General features: G+C 41.2%; 1 pseudogene; it reads right to left on the reverse strand.

Moving 5' to 3' along the window:
* Nucleotides 1-555: 555 nt before the first annotated feature.
* Nucleotides 556-4,046, reverse strand: LOC110743286 (annotated as a pseudogene).
* Between the last annotated feature and the right edge of the window lie 10,802 nt (nt 4,047-14,848).

Genomic DNA, 14,848 nt, shown 5'->3' on the forward strand with positions numbered 1-14,848 from the left:
CTACAAGTGTGTGCCACCATGCCTGGCTAATTTTTTTTAAATCTTTTATTTTTGTAGAGACAGGAGTCTCACTATGTTGTCCAGGCTGGTCTCAAACTCCTGGGCTCAAGTGATCCTCCTGCCGTGGCCTCCCAAATTGTTGGGATTACAGGTGTGAGCCACGGCACCTGGCCTCAAGTTTCTGTGAAAATCTTTGGGGTAGAAGCCTCTGGTGGCGCTTAAATGAGCTTTGGGAAGAAGGGGATGACAGGGTTATCACGCCAAGGGAGAGGCCAAGCTTCATGCAAAGAAGGGCAGCATCTCGCCCCCAGTGCCGACACCACCTGGCGTGTCTCTGCGCTGGAGGTAATCACCACTCAAGTCTCTCTATCTTCCTTGGGAATCCATGATGTCTCTCAGAATATGGGCATCTTCCACATTTGTTCCCCAAGCCCACCCCAGAAGTCAAAATGATTTTAATGTGTGGAGGTTGAACCTTTTCCAGCATCTCCCCAGCCCTGGGGCACGTCCCCACCCCAAGACAGGTTTTGAGGACGGCTCTGGGCGCTTGATAGTGATCGAGTAGATACTGCCAACGGCTGGGTGCAAGAGGCTGTGAGTGGCACCCAGGCACACACCTGAGGCTGACCCTCCAAGCTCCTGGATGAACTGGCTCTGGCAAGATGCTGGGGCTCGAAACACAGAGGCATGACAGTGCATCCATCCTCAACCCTTCACTGCATCATCTCCCCTTGAAGATCCGGATTTTATTGATGAAGCCAAGGTGGCTGTCATGTTAGACTCAAAGTCTGCATCGTGTACCCCAATCTTGCAAAAAGGCCTCACAGACGGGTTGTTCTCCCAGTAGTGGTGTAAGTTCCCTTTGCTGTCTGCTCAGAAGCTATACAAGTCCACCTAATCGCAGATGTGCATTGAGAAGATGACTGAGAGGATACCGGTGGATGGGTACCACCTGTGGCTCTGCAGTCAGTTATTGAAGACATACTTCATGAAGGCTGGGTGGTAGATCAGGATCTTATCTTGTTTCACTCTGATCTTCGCAGGGAACGGGGTGTAGGTGTGGGAAATGGCACCCATGGTGGTGGCTCTCACCCCCCACAACAAGTCAATGGTCTTGAAGGGCACCAGGACCATGCTTACATTGTCCCCGAACTCCCGGAAGCTCTCAGGGTACCCCAGAGGTGGGCTATTTTGCTCCCAGCATCAGCTTCGAACCCTGCCGTGGGTGCCTTGTTCATCTTGAGCACAAAATTGTGACTGTCTATCTCAGGCCCATACGATGATTGCCTCAGGTTGCCTGAGTTGCCCACAACAGCACAGCGCCAGCAGCCCACCGACCTCTTCTCCAGCATTGGGTCCACATTCCCAGGTACCGCTCTGAACTCCTTGATCGTGTTGTTCAAGATATTGGGCTTCTTCTCCTGCTGGAGCCTCAGCCACCATTGGTAGGTGTCTTTTAGCATGCTAATGCATGAGCAGTGAGGATGACCCGAGGTCATTTTTGTTGCCACTTTGGTTTTGGTGGGTTTTGGCTGGCTTCTTTACCACTCTTTTTATCACCAAGGTCTTTGTGACCTGTACTTAGTGCCGACCTCCTATCTCATCCTGTGAGTAAGAATGCCTATTCTCTCAGGAATGCAGCCCAGTAGGTGTCAACCTTATTTTACCCAGCCCCTATTCAAGATGGAGTGATTCTGGTTCAAATGCCTCTGACACATGTGCTTCATGTTTGGGCATGAGACCGTACTGTGTAGGTACAGAGAATACCCTTCCTAAACATTGCCTACACAATGCTCCTTATTCCTGCCTCAACTTCCTTAAAATGACAAGAGCAGAACCCTTTTGGGAGATAACATCAGGACTCCTTTTCTATACTCTGCTCCCTTGTGCTGCTAGAGCCACAAGCCTATTAAAACTTGCCTGAAATAAATTCCTGTTTACACTGGTGTTAATTTTTACTTATGAGTGAGCCAAAGAACTCAGGCCAGTGTTGCGGTAACACCACCAGAAGAGGTCTCCGCTTGTCAGACTTGAGGGATATCATCAATGAACCTCTGAGCTAATGGTGTAAGCCAAAAATAAAATTCTAAATCCACCACCAGCCAGACTACCTGAATGGACTTCCTCCTCAGCCAGGGCGCTCTTAAAATTTAACCTGAGAGACTGGTTCAGGTCATGATGGGAAGTGGGGGTTAGACATGCCTCATTATAACTCTCCAGCATTAACATCAACATAAACCTTAAGTCTAAGAAACTTTTACAACCCATTCTTTCTGAAGCCCACTACCTTGGAGGCTTCATCTGTAATGATAAAACTTTGCTCTCCATAACCTCTTATAGCAACCCAGATATTTCCTTTCCATTGATCCCAGGTCTTTAGATAAACTTAACCAATAGTCAACTAAAAATTTTTAAAATCTGCCTATAAGCTGGAAGTTCCGTGCTCCCCTCCCCTCCCCACACTTTGAGTTCTCCTACCTTTCTGGATGGAACCAATGTATTTCTTAAATGTACTTGAAGTCTCATGTTTCCCTAAAATATATAAAACCAATCTGCTCCCCGACCACCTTGGGTACATGTTCTCAGGGTCTCCTGAGGGCTGTGTCACGGGTCATGGTCACTCAAATTTGGCTTAGAATAAATATCTCTCCAAATATTTTACAAAGTTTGAGTCTTTTCTTCAACAATGGAAACACATGGTGCCCAGGTAGGGAACAAACGAAGGGTCTCCTAAGCCCACTGCCAGGTAGGACAGCTGCAGAGTGCCCTGCACAGCACCTTGCAGACTTCCCATGGCTGCCTGCTCTGTAGGGCCTCACTGGGGCCACATGGCATGCTGCAGGCCTAGGCCCAGCAGGTGTGCAGCTAGAGTGCTGCACTTTCTGCTGGTGATAAAGAAGAAATTACTTAGGCCAATAGTAAGGGTATGGGAGTCCTCGGTAATGCTTTTCTTTTTAATGAAAAGCAGCCCCAAATCATTTTCTAACAAAGGGCAGCCTGTAAAGTTGAACTGCAGACATAGACAAGCAAGTTGGGAGCTTGCAGGGAAGAATGCCAGCAGGAACTAGGGACTAGATATGTTCAAGATGGCGGCTCCATCCTCCCGTCTCTGCCAGCCAGTGTACAGTTAGGAGCAGACAAGATGGCGCCAGGATCAACTGGAAAATCTATTTGCATAATAAGATCAGGGTGGGGTGACCAGTCTTTCTCACTCGCTATGTAAAAGTCATACCTGACCGAACGAATCTGTGAGCCCTGTGTAAATCAGACACTGCCTCCTCAAACCTGACTAAAAAATCAGGTGCATTGGCCGAGCAGCCGGTCCTTTCAGCTCAGAGACCCCTCTCTCTATAAAGAGAGCTGTTTCTCTATCTCTTCTCTTCTGCCTATTAAACCTCTTCTCCAAAATTATTGGTGTGTGTCCATGTCCTAAATTTTCCTGGCATGCAAGGACGAACTCCAGGGTATATACCCCAGACAACGTAACTGCTTCACTAGGTCAGCCAGGCAGAGCAGTTGGCTGGGCAGCTGCAGGCGTGCCTGGGGGCACTGGGTGGCGCTCTGGCCTCACTGCCTCTTCCAGCGAGTGACAGCAGCCCAGCTCGCTGATGGCCTCCAGTTGAGGCATCCAGCACTTGGGGTGCAACTCAGCTCTGCTGCCTCCGCTACTTGGGACCAGCCCGGGCCGCTGGTTCCTCTGCTGCTGCCAACACCACTATCTTCACACTTTATTGTTCGACTTAACTACTTAAGAAACAGTGACTGGAGACAAAATATAATAACTTCAAAATATAATAATAAAAGTGTATAACATAAAATGACTTTCTAGGCTTTATGGTCTAAATGCATCAGGATCTGCCTGCTAATGCAGCTAGACTGTAGTCAGTAAGAGGAAGAAAAATAAAACTAGAGAGGAGCATGAGCAGAGTTACTTGGGATTTGTAAATACAACAGGTATTTCAGGTTCGAGTTCAGGGATGATAACCTTTCCTTCTTAAGCCTTTTCTTTTCTCTTCTCTTCTCTTCTCTTCTCTTCTCTTCTCTTCTCTTCTTTTTTTGATGCAATCTTGCTCTGTTGCCCAGGCTGGAGTGCAGTAGTGAGATCTTGGCTTGCTGCAACCTCTGCCTCCAAGGTTCAATTGATTCTCCTGCCTCAGCCTCCTGAGTAGCTGGGATTACAGTCACCCTCCAGGTGTCCTCCATGACTCTTAGATAATTTTTGTACTTTTAGTATAGGGGGGTTTCACCATATTCACCAGGCTGGTCTTGAACTCTTGATCTAGTGATCCACCTGCCTGGGCCTCCCAAAGTTCTGGGATTACAGGTGTGAGCCACCACACGCAGCCTTAAACTTATTCTTTCTGTCATCTCTCTCCACACACCCTCATGCATACACACATCTATATGTCATTCTGTTTGTTAAAGCCTTTACTTTCCTGGATGAAAATAGAAAAAAAATTTGTAGTTACACATGAGTTATGTAGGAGTGATTACACTTGAAAGTAAAGACAATCTAACCAGACACTGATGATTTAAGTTAAAGATAAGCTGTGCTAAGATGTGGCAAGTTAAAGGGAATAGACAACTTATATTTCTCTCCTTTCCCCCATCCTCTGAAATCCACATTACCTTATAACCTTTCCTTAGGCCATCCATGTTTCTGAATACTCCCCTTCTTTCATCTCTTCGCCCTTACACAGAGTAAACAAAGGCACTCTTGGCATGACCAACTTGTGGTCTAGGCAAGCCCAGGCTTCAGCTGTGACTGCAGTATTGCTCCATGAGCACACAACTGCATTTGTTTTGGCAGTCTTTACTAGAACTGCAGTGGGACACTGATAATTGATGCCAACCTTGAAGCCAGAGAGGCACAGATCTGCAAACTTGTCTTGATGGTGGCAATGCAACCTTCATATTTGTGGAAACTATATTATGCTGATATAGTAATAACACATTATCACCATAATACTGTACAATAGGTAGTGAGTCATACATGTATCATTTCAAGTGTCACATATCATCTGGTTGGCTAGCTCAGAGCAAGCACTAGTTATCTCTGCTACAGAAAATGTTTGTGGTAGGTTTTCCAAGCAGAGATAGGTGGGATATTTATATAGAGGGAAGTAAACATAAAGATAGAGAATAAGTATAAAATTTTGATATGTTGACATTCAAAGCGCCATGAAATTTGAGAGAAACAGTGATGGAAAATACACACTGGTTGCAAATGTGCTTAAGGTTGTCGTATATTGGCTATGCAATATTAAGGTTTCTACATAAATGTTACAGATGGCCTCATTATCTAATATGAAGACACTATCAAAGTGCTAAAGAGTTGCTGGAGTTGAAGACCTCAGCTTAAGCTAAGGAAAGCTAAGGAGCTGGGTAAATGGAGAATTTTGGTCCTATAATCAACTGATAGAGATTCTATCAACCGAAAGGCAAAATAAAAACTGTATTTACCACCAACCAACAAAAATTCAAAAAAGCCTGAAGACCTGTATTTAGGTTAGCTAGCTTCTGAATCCTATCCAACACTTGGTGAATGCTTTCCTTTTCAGTAGTGTGGTGACTAGAGGCAAAGCTATTTGATGCATCTTCTTTGCTAGTGATCGCATCCTAGGGCAAACTTCATCAGCAAATATTGGCTCTAGGTCCACAAACAATTTTGTGGAGTCATGCTTGACCACAATAGTCCCATTGAAGAAGGTGTTGAAAGAGTCATCTTCTCTCAGAATGCTCTTATTGTTTGGCATTGGATTTGGGCTAAATTTTATATTCCATGCATTAGAACTCCTACCAGTTATTTACAATCTGGATAATACCCTCACCGATGTAGTTAGGGATGCTTTAATGCATAGTGGCAGGGATAGGAAGTAAAGATGTGAGAGCAAATACTAAGTCCAGGTTATCATCTCCTACTAACTGAGAATCAAAGTATTTATTTTTATGAAGCAGTGAAATGACAGTTTTAGTATGCCAAGAGGTAAACACTACTCAAAAAGTTTTCCTACATGTTCTTTATTATCAAATAAAGATAATATAGTAATAATAATAATAATAAAATTACCTGCATAAATTCTTAGCCCTCTGCTGGTGAGATTCCATAGTTATTTCTATGTCTTGGGAAGTTGAAGATGAAGGAAATAGGTAAGAAATAGATTTTACACCTTAAAGTTTTGTGGATAAATCTGATGAATGCTTTAAGTGCCAGATGGTCCCATTACTTTTATTACTTCCACTGGACAGAAATGATGGACATTGATGACACCTAATTGCAAATTCTATTTAGTTGCTGAAAGTGTGACAGACACCATATACCCTATTTCTTAAGAGATCTCCTTTCTTCCTGCTAACAGGACCCCAATTTTGTTCAGATATAGTGCTGCCATGAGCTTCATGGCAGGCTGTTTTTCCCTAGCGCTTCACACTGAGCTATGACTGTGAAACTGTCCCTATCAACTGCATAAAATTAACCAGGGAAGAAGGGAAGGAGAGAAACAAAAATGAACCAAGCTTGGAGAACATTCAGCATTAATCGTTCAGTCAGCTTGCTGTCTGACCTGCTTCCTCATGGTTGTTTCCTGCCTGTTGCCCCAGAATCATATAGACCCTGTCACAAGATTATAGTTCCCCTAGATAACATCTTAAGCATTGTGAAGCTTTTTTGCATTTGAGATATTATTTGAAGTCCTGCATACCGGTGAAACTACTGATGTGAAACTACTGATGCCAGCAGGTCTGAAGGACCCCATGAGGTGTTGACTCACCAAAGAATGCAGTTTTCACATCCTGATGATTTCATCTCTCTTCTTCTGACCCATCAGCAACCTCAATTTTCCAACCCCTAGCTGTCCACAACCCCTTAAAAACCTCAGCCCAGAACTCGTCATGGAGATGGATTTGAGGGTTTTTTCCATGTCCTTGCTCAGCTGCCCTGTACTCATTAAACTCTCTGCTGCTAACTCTGCTGTCTCAGTGTGTTGGTCTGTTATTCCACAGCAGGCATATGAACCTGGTGGTCCTGTAACAATTGGTCTAAAATAATCATAATCCCAGTCTACTCAAAAGTGAACTGACGTAGGCATTGGCATGTAAGACAATTCTGGATAAGTGTGGGATAGTCTTACAGATGGGTGACTAAAGAAGATTCTTCCTTTTGATAAGAATAGACACACTAAGCACTTTGGGAGGCCGAGACGGGTGGATCACGAGGTCAGGAGATCGAGACCATCCTGGTTAACACGGTGAAACCCTGTCTCTACTAAAAAATACAAAAAACTAGCCAGGCGAGGTGGCGGGCACCTGTAGTCCCAGCTACTTGGGAGGCTGAGGCAGGAGAATGGCGTGAACCCAGGAGGTGGAGCTTGCAGTGAGCTGAGATCCGGCCACTGCACTCCAGCCTGGGTGGCAGAGCCAGACTCCGTCTCAACAAAAAAAAAAAAAAAAAAAAAAAAAAAAGAATAGACACGCTAAGAAAATATTCCTTTCTGTGTCTTTGGGCTTGTTCTATGAGGGAGTGACACTTGCAGCTGTTAGAGATTTCTCCTGACCATTATGGAGAAGCCTGAGATCAAAAACTGACAGAGTGAATATGCTAAAGTCCCAAATTCACTGGAGTTCTGAATCAACTCACCCTGGGATTGATTGTTATGTGAAATAGTAAATGTCTTTTTGCTTAAGCCATTTTTAGTTGTGTTTTCAGTTACTTGTAGCTTAAAGCATTCTAACTGATAAAGGTAGCATTTTTCTCTAGTATCTAATAAAAACATTGAGATAGCAAACTTGTATCATTTCCACACAAAGGTATCACAAAGAATTTTGCAGAGCTTTGCGTATGTTATTTCTCTTACTATGTTATATAAATATATTTATAAAATTACAAATATATATAATCTATATGCATTATAAATGATATATAAATTATATTTATAATTATAATTATATTACATATAAATTATATATTATACAGGCATATATAATATATATTTTGTATATGTATTACACATGTATATATGTGTATATATGTCTATATACATGTATATATTCATGTGTATATATGTGTATATACAGATACACATGCATCTATTAAATTAAATATAGATATATCTATAAAATATATATTATGTATACACATATATATTTCCCTGGAGTATAGGGTAGGCCTTGCTGTGTTATTCTTTAGGAACAATGATGACATTTTATTAATTCTATCTTTTCCCAGGAGAAGGAAAAATGTTACATTGTTGAAGTCCCAAAGCCTTTCAGCCTGAAGCCAGGAACAATTGTTCAAAGTTTCTTTAGAACATCAAGGAAGGAAATCCAGATTTTACTTTAAGTGCAATGGGGAGTCATTAAGGATTTTATGTAGGTGAGTTACATTTTGATTATATTTTGAAAAGAGCATTCTAGTTGCATAGTGGAGAATCGGTTATAGGAGAGCAATAGGGAATCGGTGAGAAGAATGTGGCTCTAATCAGGTGATAGAAGTGATGACAGATAGGACTAGATCAGTAACAATGGAGATATAAATTTGTGAAATGGAGATTTGCAAAATGGAGATAGAAATTTGGGAAATATTTTTCAGACTGAATCAATTAGACTTGTTGACAGGCTGGATATGAGACACCAGTGAAAGATGAATAAAGGATGAATCCCAGGTTTTGGCTTGAAAAAAATGGGCAGTGTTGGTGCCTTCATTGAGATGGGAAGAATAGATGAGAAAGTGATTTAGGGGAGAGATGGAGAGTTCATTATAACATTACAGACTTATTTAGTTTAAGATGTCTAATGGCTGTGCATTTGGAGAAACTAAGTAGGAATTTGGATCTATGAATCCATAGCACACGAGAGACATCTGAGCTAAATATATAAATTTAATTATATATATTTAATATATATAAATTTGTATATTAATGTAGATTATATATAAATAAATAAATTTAATTATATACATATGCATGAACTTTTTTGTGTACAAATATGTATGTACAAACACACATACTTATAAAGAATTGGGTGATATTCCCAAGGGGGAGAGAATGAACAAACAAACCAAGAATCCCTAAATATGAGCCCACATAAATGTTAGATAGAAGAGGAAAAGGAAAAACACTGAGGAAAAACTGCTAGTGAGGTAGGAGGAAGACCAGGAGGAAATGGTTTCACAGAGATAAGAGTGTCTGTATAGGTTTCACAGAGCTAAGAGTGAACTGGTATAGGAATTTGTCACTGTCCAGTTCCACTCAATTATTGATGCTGAGCTTCCTTTTCCACACCACCACCACTCCTCATGGAGTAGACTGATGAAAATAGGGGTTTCCACACAAGATATCATTCACATGGGGGCTCAACACTGTTTTAGGATGATGACTGTTTTCATGAATGACAAATGGATGATATGCAGATGTCTGAAAATGGAAGGACGTCACTAGACAGTGAGAAGAAAAACAGCAATGGGGCATCTTAGTCAGGGATGTGATTTACTTACTTGAAGAGGGAGGGATGGCCTTCAGACACTGTATGGATGGAATGCTTGTGTCTTCCCAGATTAATCTGTTGAAGCCCTAACCTCTAATGTGATGGTATTATAGGAGGTGGGGCCTTTGGGAGGTAGTTTCAGATATGGTTGTGATGGCAGGCCCCTCATAATGGGATTAGCATCCTTATAAAAAGAGATGAGAGTGTGCTCTCACTTTCTCTCTCTCTCTCTCTCTCTCTCTCTCTCTCTCTCTCTCTCCCCCCCTCCCTTCCCATGTGAAGATACAGTCAAAAGGCAAAGATCTTCAAGCCACAATGGCCCTCACCAGAACGCATCCACATGATCAGCCTGATCTCAGACTTCACAGCCAACAGAACTGTAAGAATTAAATCTTATGTTTAAATCACCTAGCCTATGGTATTTTAATTATTTATTCATTTATTTATTTTTATTATACTTTAAGTTCTAGGGTACATGTGCACAAAGTGCAGGTTTGTTACATATGTATACATGTGCTGTGTTGCTTTGCTGCATCTATTAACTCATCATTTACATTAGGTATTTCTCCTAATGCTATCGCTCCACCATCCCTCCACCCCACAACAGGCCCCAGTGTGTGATGTTCCCCACCCTGTGTCCACCTGTTATCATTGTTCAGTTCCCACCTATGAGTGAGAACGTGCGGTCTTTGGTTTTCTGTACTTGCAATAGTTTGCTCAGAATGATGGTTTCCAGCTTCATTCATGTCCCTACAAAGGATGTGAGCTCATCCTTTTTATGGTTGCATAGCATTCCATGGTGTATATGTGCCATATTTTCTTAATCCAGTCTATCACTGATGGACATTTGGGTTGGTTCCAAGTCTTTGCTATTGTGAATAGTGCCACAATAAACATACATGTGAATGTTTCTTACAGTAGAATGATTCATAATCCTTTGGGATATACCCAGTAATGGGATGGCTGGGTCAAATGGTATTTCTAGTTCTAGATCCCTGAGGAATTGCCACACTGTCTTCTACAATGGTTGAACTAGTTTACACTCCCATCAATAGTGTAAAAGCGTTCCTATTTCTCCATGTCCTCTCCAGCACCTGTTGTTTCCTGACTGTTTAATGATCACTATTCTAACTAGTGTGAGATGGTATCTTACTGTGGTTTTGATTTGCATTTCTCTGATGACCAGTGATGATGAGCATCTTTTCATGTGTCTGTTGACTGCATAAATGTCTTCTTTTGAAAAGTGTCTGTTCATATCCTTTGCCCACTTTTTGATGGGGTTGTTTGATTTTTTCTTCTAAATTCATTTAAGTTCTTTGTAGATTCTGGATATTAGCCCTTTGTCAGATGGGTAGATTGCAAAAATTTTCTCCCATTCTGTAGGTTGCCTGTTCACTCTGATGGTAGTTTATTTTGCTGTGTAGAAGCTCTTTAGTTTAATTAGATCCCATTTGTCTATTTTGGCTTTTGTTGTCATTGCTTTTGGTGTTTTAGTCATGAAATCCTTGCCCATGCCTATACCCTGAGTGGTATTGCTTAGGTTTTCTTCTAGGATTTTTATGGTTTTAGGTCTAACATGTAAGTCTTTAATACATCTTGAATTAATTTTTGTGTAAGGTGTAAGGAAGGGATCCAGTTATAGCTTTCTACATATGGCTAGCCAGTTTTCCCAGCACCATTTATTAAATAGGGAATCCTTTCCCCATTTCTTGTTTTTGTCAGGTTTGTCAAAGATCAGATGGTTGCCTTAAGCTGATAAGCACCTTCAGCAAAGTCTCAGGATACAAAATGAATGTGCAAAAATCACAAGCATTTTTATACTCCAATAACAGACAAACAGAACCAAATCATGAGTGAACTCCCATTCATAATTGCTACAAAGAGAATAAAATACCTAGGAATCCAACTTACAAGGGATGTGAAGGATCTCTTCAAGGAGAACTACAGACCACTGCTCAACGAAATAAAAGAGGACACAAACAAATGGAAAAACACTCCATGCTTATGGATAAGAAGAATCAATATCGTGAAAATGGCCATACTGCCCAAGATAATTTATAGATTCAATGCCATCCCCATTAAGCTACCAATGACTTTCTTCACAGAATTGGAAAAAACTGCTTTAAAGTTCATAGGGAACCAAAAAAGAGCCTGCATTGCCAAGACAATCCTAAGCAAAAAGAACAAAGCTGGAGGCATCACGCCACCTGACTTCAAACTATACTACAAGGCTACAGTAACCAAAGCAGCATGGTACTCATACCAAGACAGAGATATAGACCAATGGAACAGAACAGAGGCCTCAGAAATAACACCATGCATCTACAGCCTATGGTATTTTACTATGGAAGCCCACCCTGACTAAGATTTCAATTTAGCTCCCATGTAGTTCCCTGTTGCTTGGCAATCTTCTGACTCACTACCTTGTCACATGGTGTATCCCAAATCAGTCCTTCTCCTCTTCCCATATCCCCGTACTCCAATATTCACCCATATGTGGCCAAGTCTTCCTCCACCTGAGCTCCTTGCAGAGGAATGAACAATTGTTTGAATATTAATGAATATTAAAGTAAGTAAAGAAGAGATAAATCTCCATTTGTTTTGATAGTAGGGTGATCTTTGGTGAACTTAGGGAAAGTTTCAACCAAGTAGTCATAGCATGATCCAAGTTAACATGCATTGAACCAGGCGTGATGGCTCATGCCTATAATCCCAGCACTTTGGGAGGCTCAGCGGGATGGATCATTTGTGGTCAGGAGTTCAAGACCAGCCTGGTCAACATGGTGAAACCTCGTCTATACAAAAATTAGCCAGGCATGGTGATGCATGCCTGTAAACCCAGCCACTTGGGAGGCTGAGGCAGGAGAATCACTTGAACTTGGAGGCAGAGGTTGAAGTGAGCCAAGATCGTGCCATTGCACTTGTTGCCTGGGCAACAGAGTGAGACTGTCTAAAAAAAAAAAAAAAAAAAAAAAAAGGCAAGTTAACAGGCATTGAAGATTAAAAGGGAAGTAATGAAGAAGGGGAGTTATCTGGTGTTAACAACTGGAGAAATTTTCTGTGAAGGGGAGTTTACAAGTGGTAGGACATGAAGCTGAAATTGAATATATGGTTGAAAAGGATTTTTTTGAAGACTCAGGATAAGAAAGCATTTTTACATGCCAGTGAGAATAATTTGGTAAAGAGTGGAACATCGATGGTGTAAGAGAGAAAAAGAGGGAATAGTTGAAGAAATTGTGTCCTCAAAGTGTAAGAAGGTATGATAGCTACAGCGTAAGTAGAGGGGTTCAGCTTTAAGAGGAGCAGGGACAAGTCTTTCATCATGATATGAAAATAGAAAAAAATGTAGTTTAGGAAGATTTAAAACTTAGTAGTGGGAATTTGAGATGCTCTCCTCTGATGGATCTGTCAATTTTTGCGTATTTATTTCTTTGGAATCTGTTTTCTATTGGATTTGAGGGTGCTAATCTGATGATGGTTTTATTTTGTCAATTAGCTGGTCATCAAATAGTTATCTGATAGAAATGGACTTGGGAAGAATTTGGGGACTTGGTTTCAGGAACTACATCTATTGGGGTAGGCAGCTGTTGTAGAGGAACCAGCTGTTAATAATGATAGAAGGTACATCCCAGGAAGTAGAACACAATTGGCATATTTAGTGATAGATAATGGAAAGTTCAGGAGAGCAACTAGTAAGGAAGAAATGGATTAGAGCATAGCAAGATACATTCTATCAGGTAGGTTGAACATAGTAATTAGCAATCTATAATTAGCAACTTTGGTACATAGACTGGCATATAGTTTGTAGCAGGAAAGCCTGCCATCAATTAGCCTGTCTTTTCCCAATTAATATTGGTTTAAGAGCACACTTCAGGCCAGGGACAGTGGCTCACACCTGTAATCCCAGCACTTTGGGAGGCCGAAGCTGGTGGAGGTCAAATGTTCGAGACCATCCTGGACAACATGGTGAAACCCCATCTCTATTAAAAATACAAAAATTGGTTGGGCTTGGTGGTGGGCACCTGTAATTCCAGCTACTAGGGAAGCTGAGGCAGGAGAATCACTTGCACCTGGGAGATGGAGGTTGTGGTGAGCCGAGATAGTGGCCATTGCACTCCAGCCTGGGAGACAAGAGCGAAATTCCATCTCAAATAAACAAAACAACAACAACAAAAAACCAGACTTCAGTTCCAAGAATTTTAGAGAGAAGGCATTAAAGGCATTAGAATGGCAAGAGTAAGGCAGGACCTTATCCTAGCTTTCTGGGGAGATCACTGAGATAGTAAGTTCGGCATAGAAAATAAGATGTGAATCACTTAACCAGGACTGGCGTGTTAATTTGGGAGGTGGTCTTACAAATAATGCAGGGGTTTAGTTCCTATTATAAGGATCCATGTTTTCTGAGGTCTGAAGTTTTTACGTATGGGTAGGGTTTCTATAAGTGGGTATAAAAGGAAGTATTTTGCTAGAGGAGGTGGCCCATGCCGGTAATCCCAGTAGTTTGGGAGGCTGAAGTGGGAGGATCGCTTGAGGCCAGGAGTTTTGAGACCAGGCTGGGCAACATAGTGAGACCCTTTCTCTACAAGAATAAAAATTTAAAAATTAGCCAGGCATAGGAATTCACACATGCAGTCCCAGCTACTTAGGAGGCTAAGGCAAGAGGATTGCTTGAGCTCAGGAGTTGGAGGTTGCAGTGAGCTATTATCACACCACTCCAACCTGGTGAAAGAGCGAGACCCTATCTCTGACAACAACAAAAAACTAAAACGTTTTACTGACAAATACCACAAACATCATTAAACCTATAACAATAATGTTATATTTTATTATTAACTGCTTGACATAACTCTAAAGTGCTTTTTTCTTCTAAAATATTTTGGCTGCATGCTACTTGATTATATTTTAGTATAGCAATATTTTATAATACTTTTTTTATATATTGATAGCTTTGAAAGTTTTCTTTCAGTTTTACAAGTATTTATTACTAATGACATCCTAGCATGAAATCTGACACATTGCAATGCATAAAAAAGATGTACTTGCTGTTTTTAGTACTGCCATGGTTTTGTGCCCTAGAAGCACAGGAATTCTCATAAATCTTGTACATTTCCAATCAAAAGAAAAAAATGTAGAGAGGTTTATAGTTGTATATGCTGCTGCATTGTTCAGTATACTTCTGAAAAGAGAGAATTTCCATTTTGACTAGGATTTGATAAGGATCAAATCTTTTCCTTATGCTTTATGCTTTTCCTACTAAGTATATTAGTTTGCTATTGTTGCATAACAGATCACCACAAACTTCGAGTCTTAAAACAATGCATCATGTTTATCTCACAGCTTGTAGGAGTGAGGAGTCCAGCTACAAACT

The sequence above is a fragment of the Papio anubis genome, chromosome 3 (assembly GCF_008728515.1).
Source record: "Papio anubis isolate 15944 chromosome 3, Panubis1.0, whole genome shotgun sequence".
NCBI classification, from domain to species: Eukaryota; Metazoa; Chordata; class Mammalia; order Primates; family Cercopithecidae; genus Papio; species Papio anubis.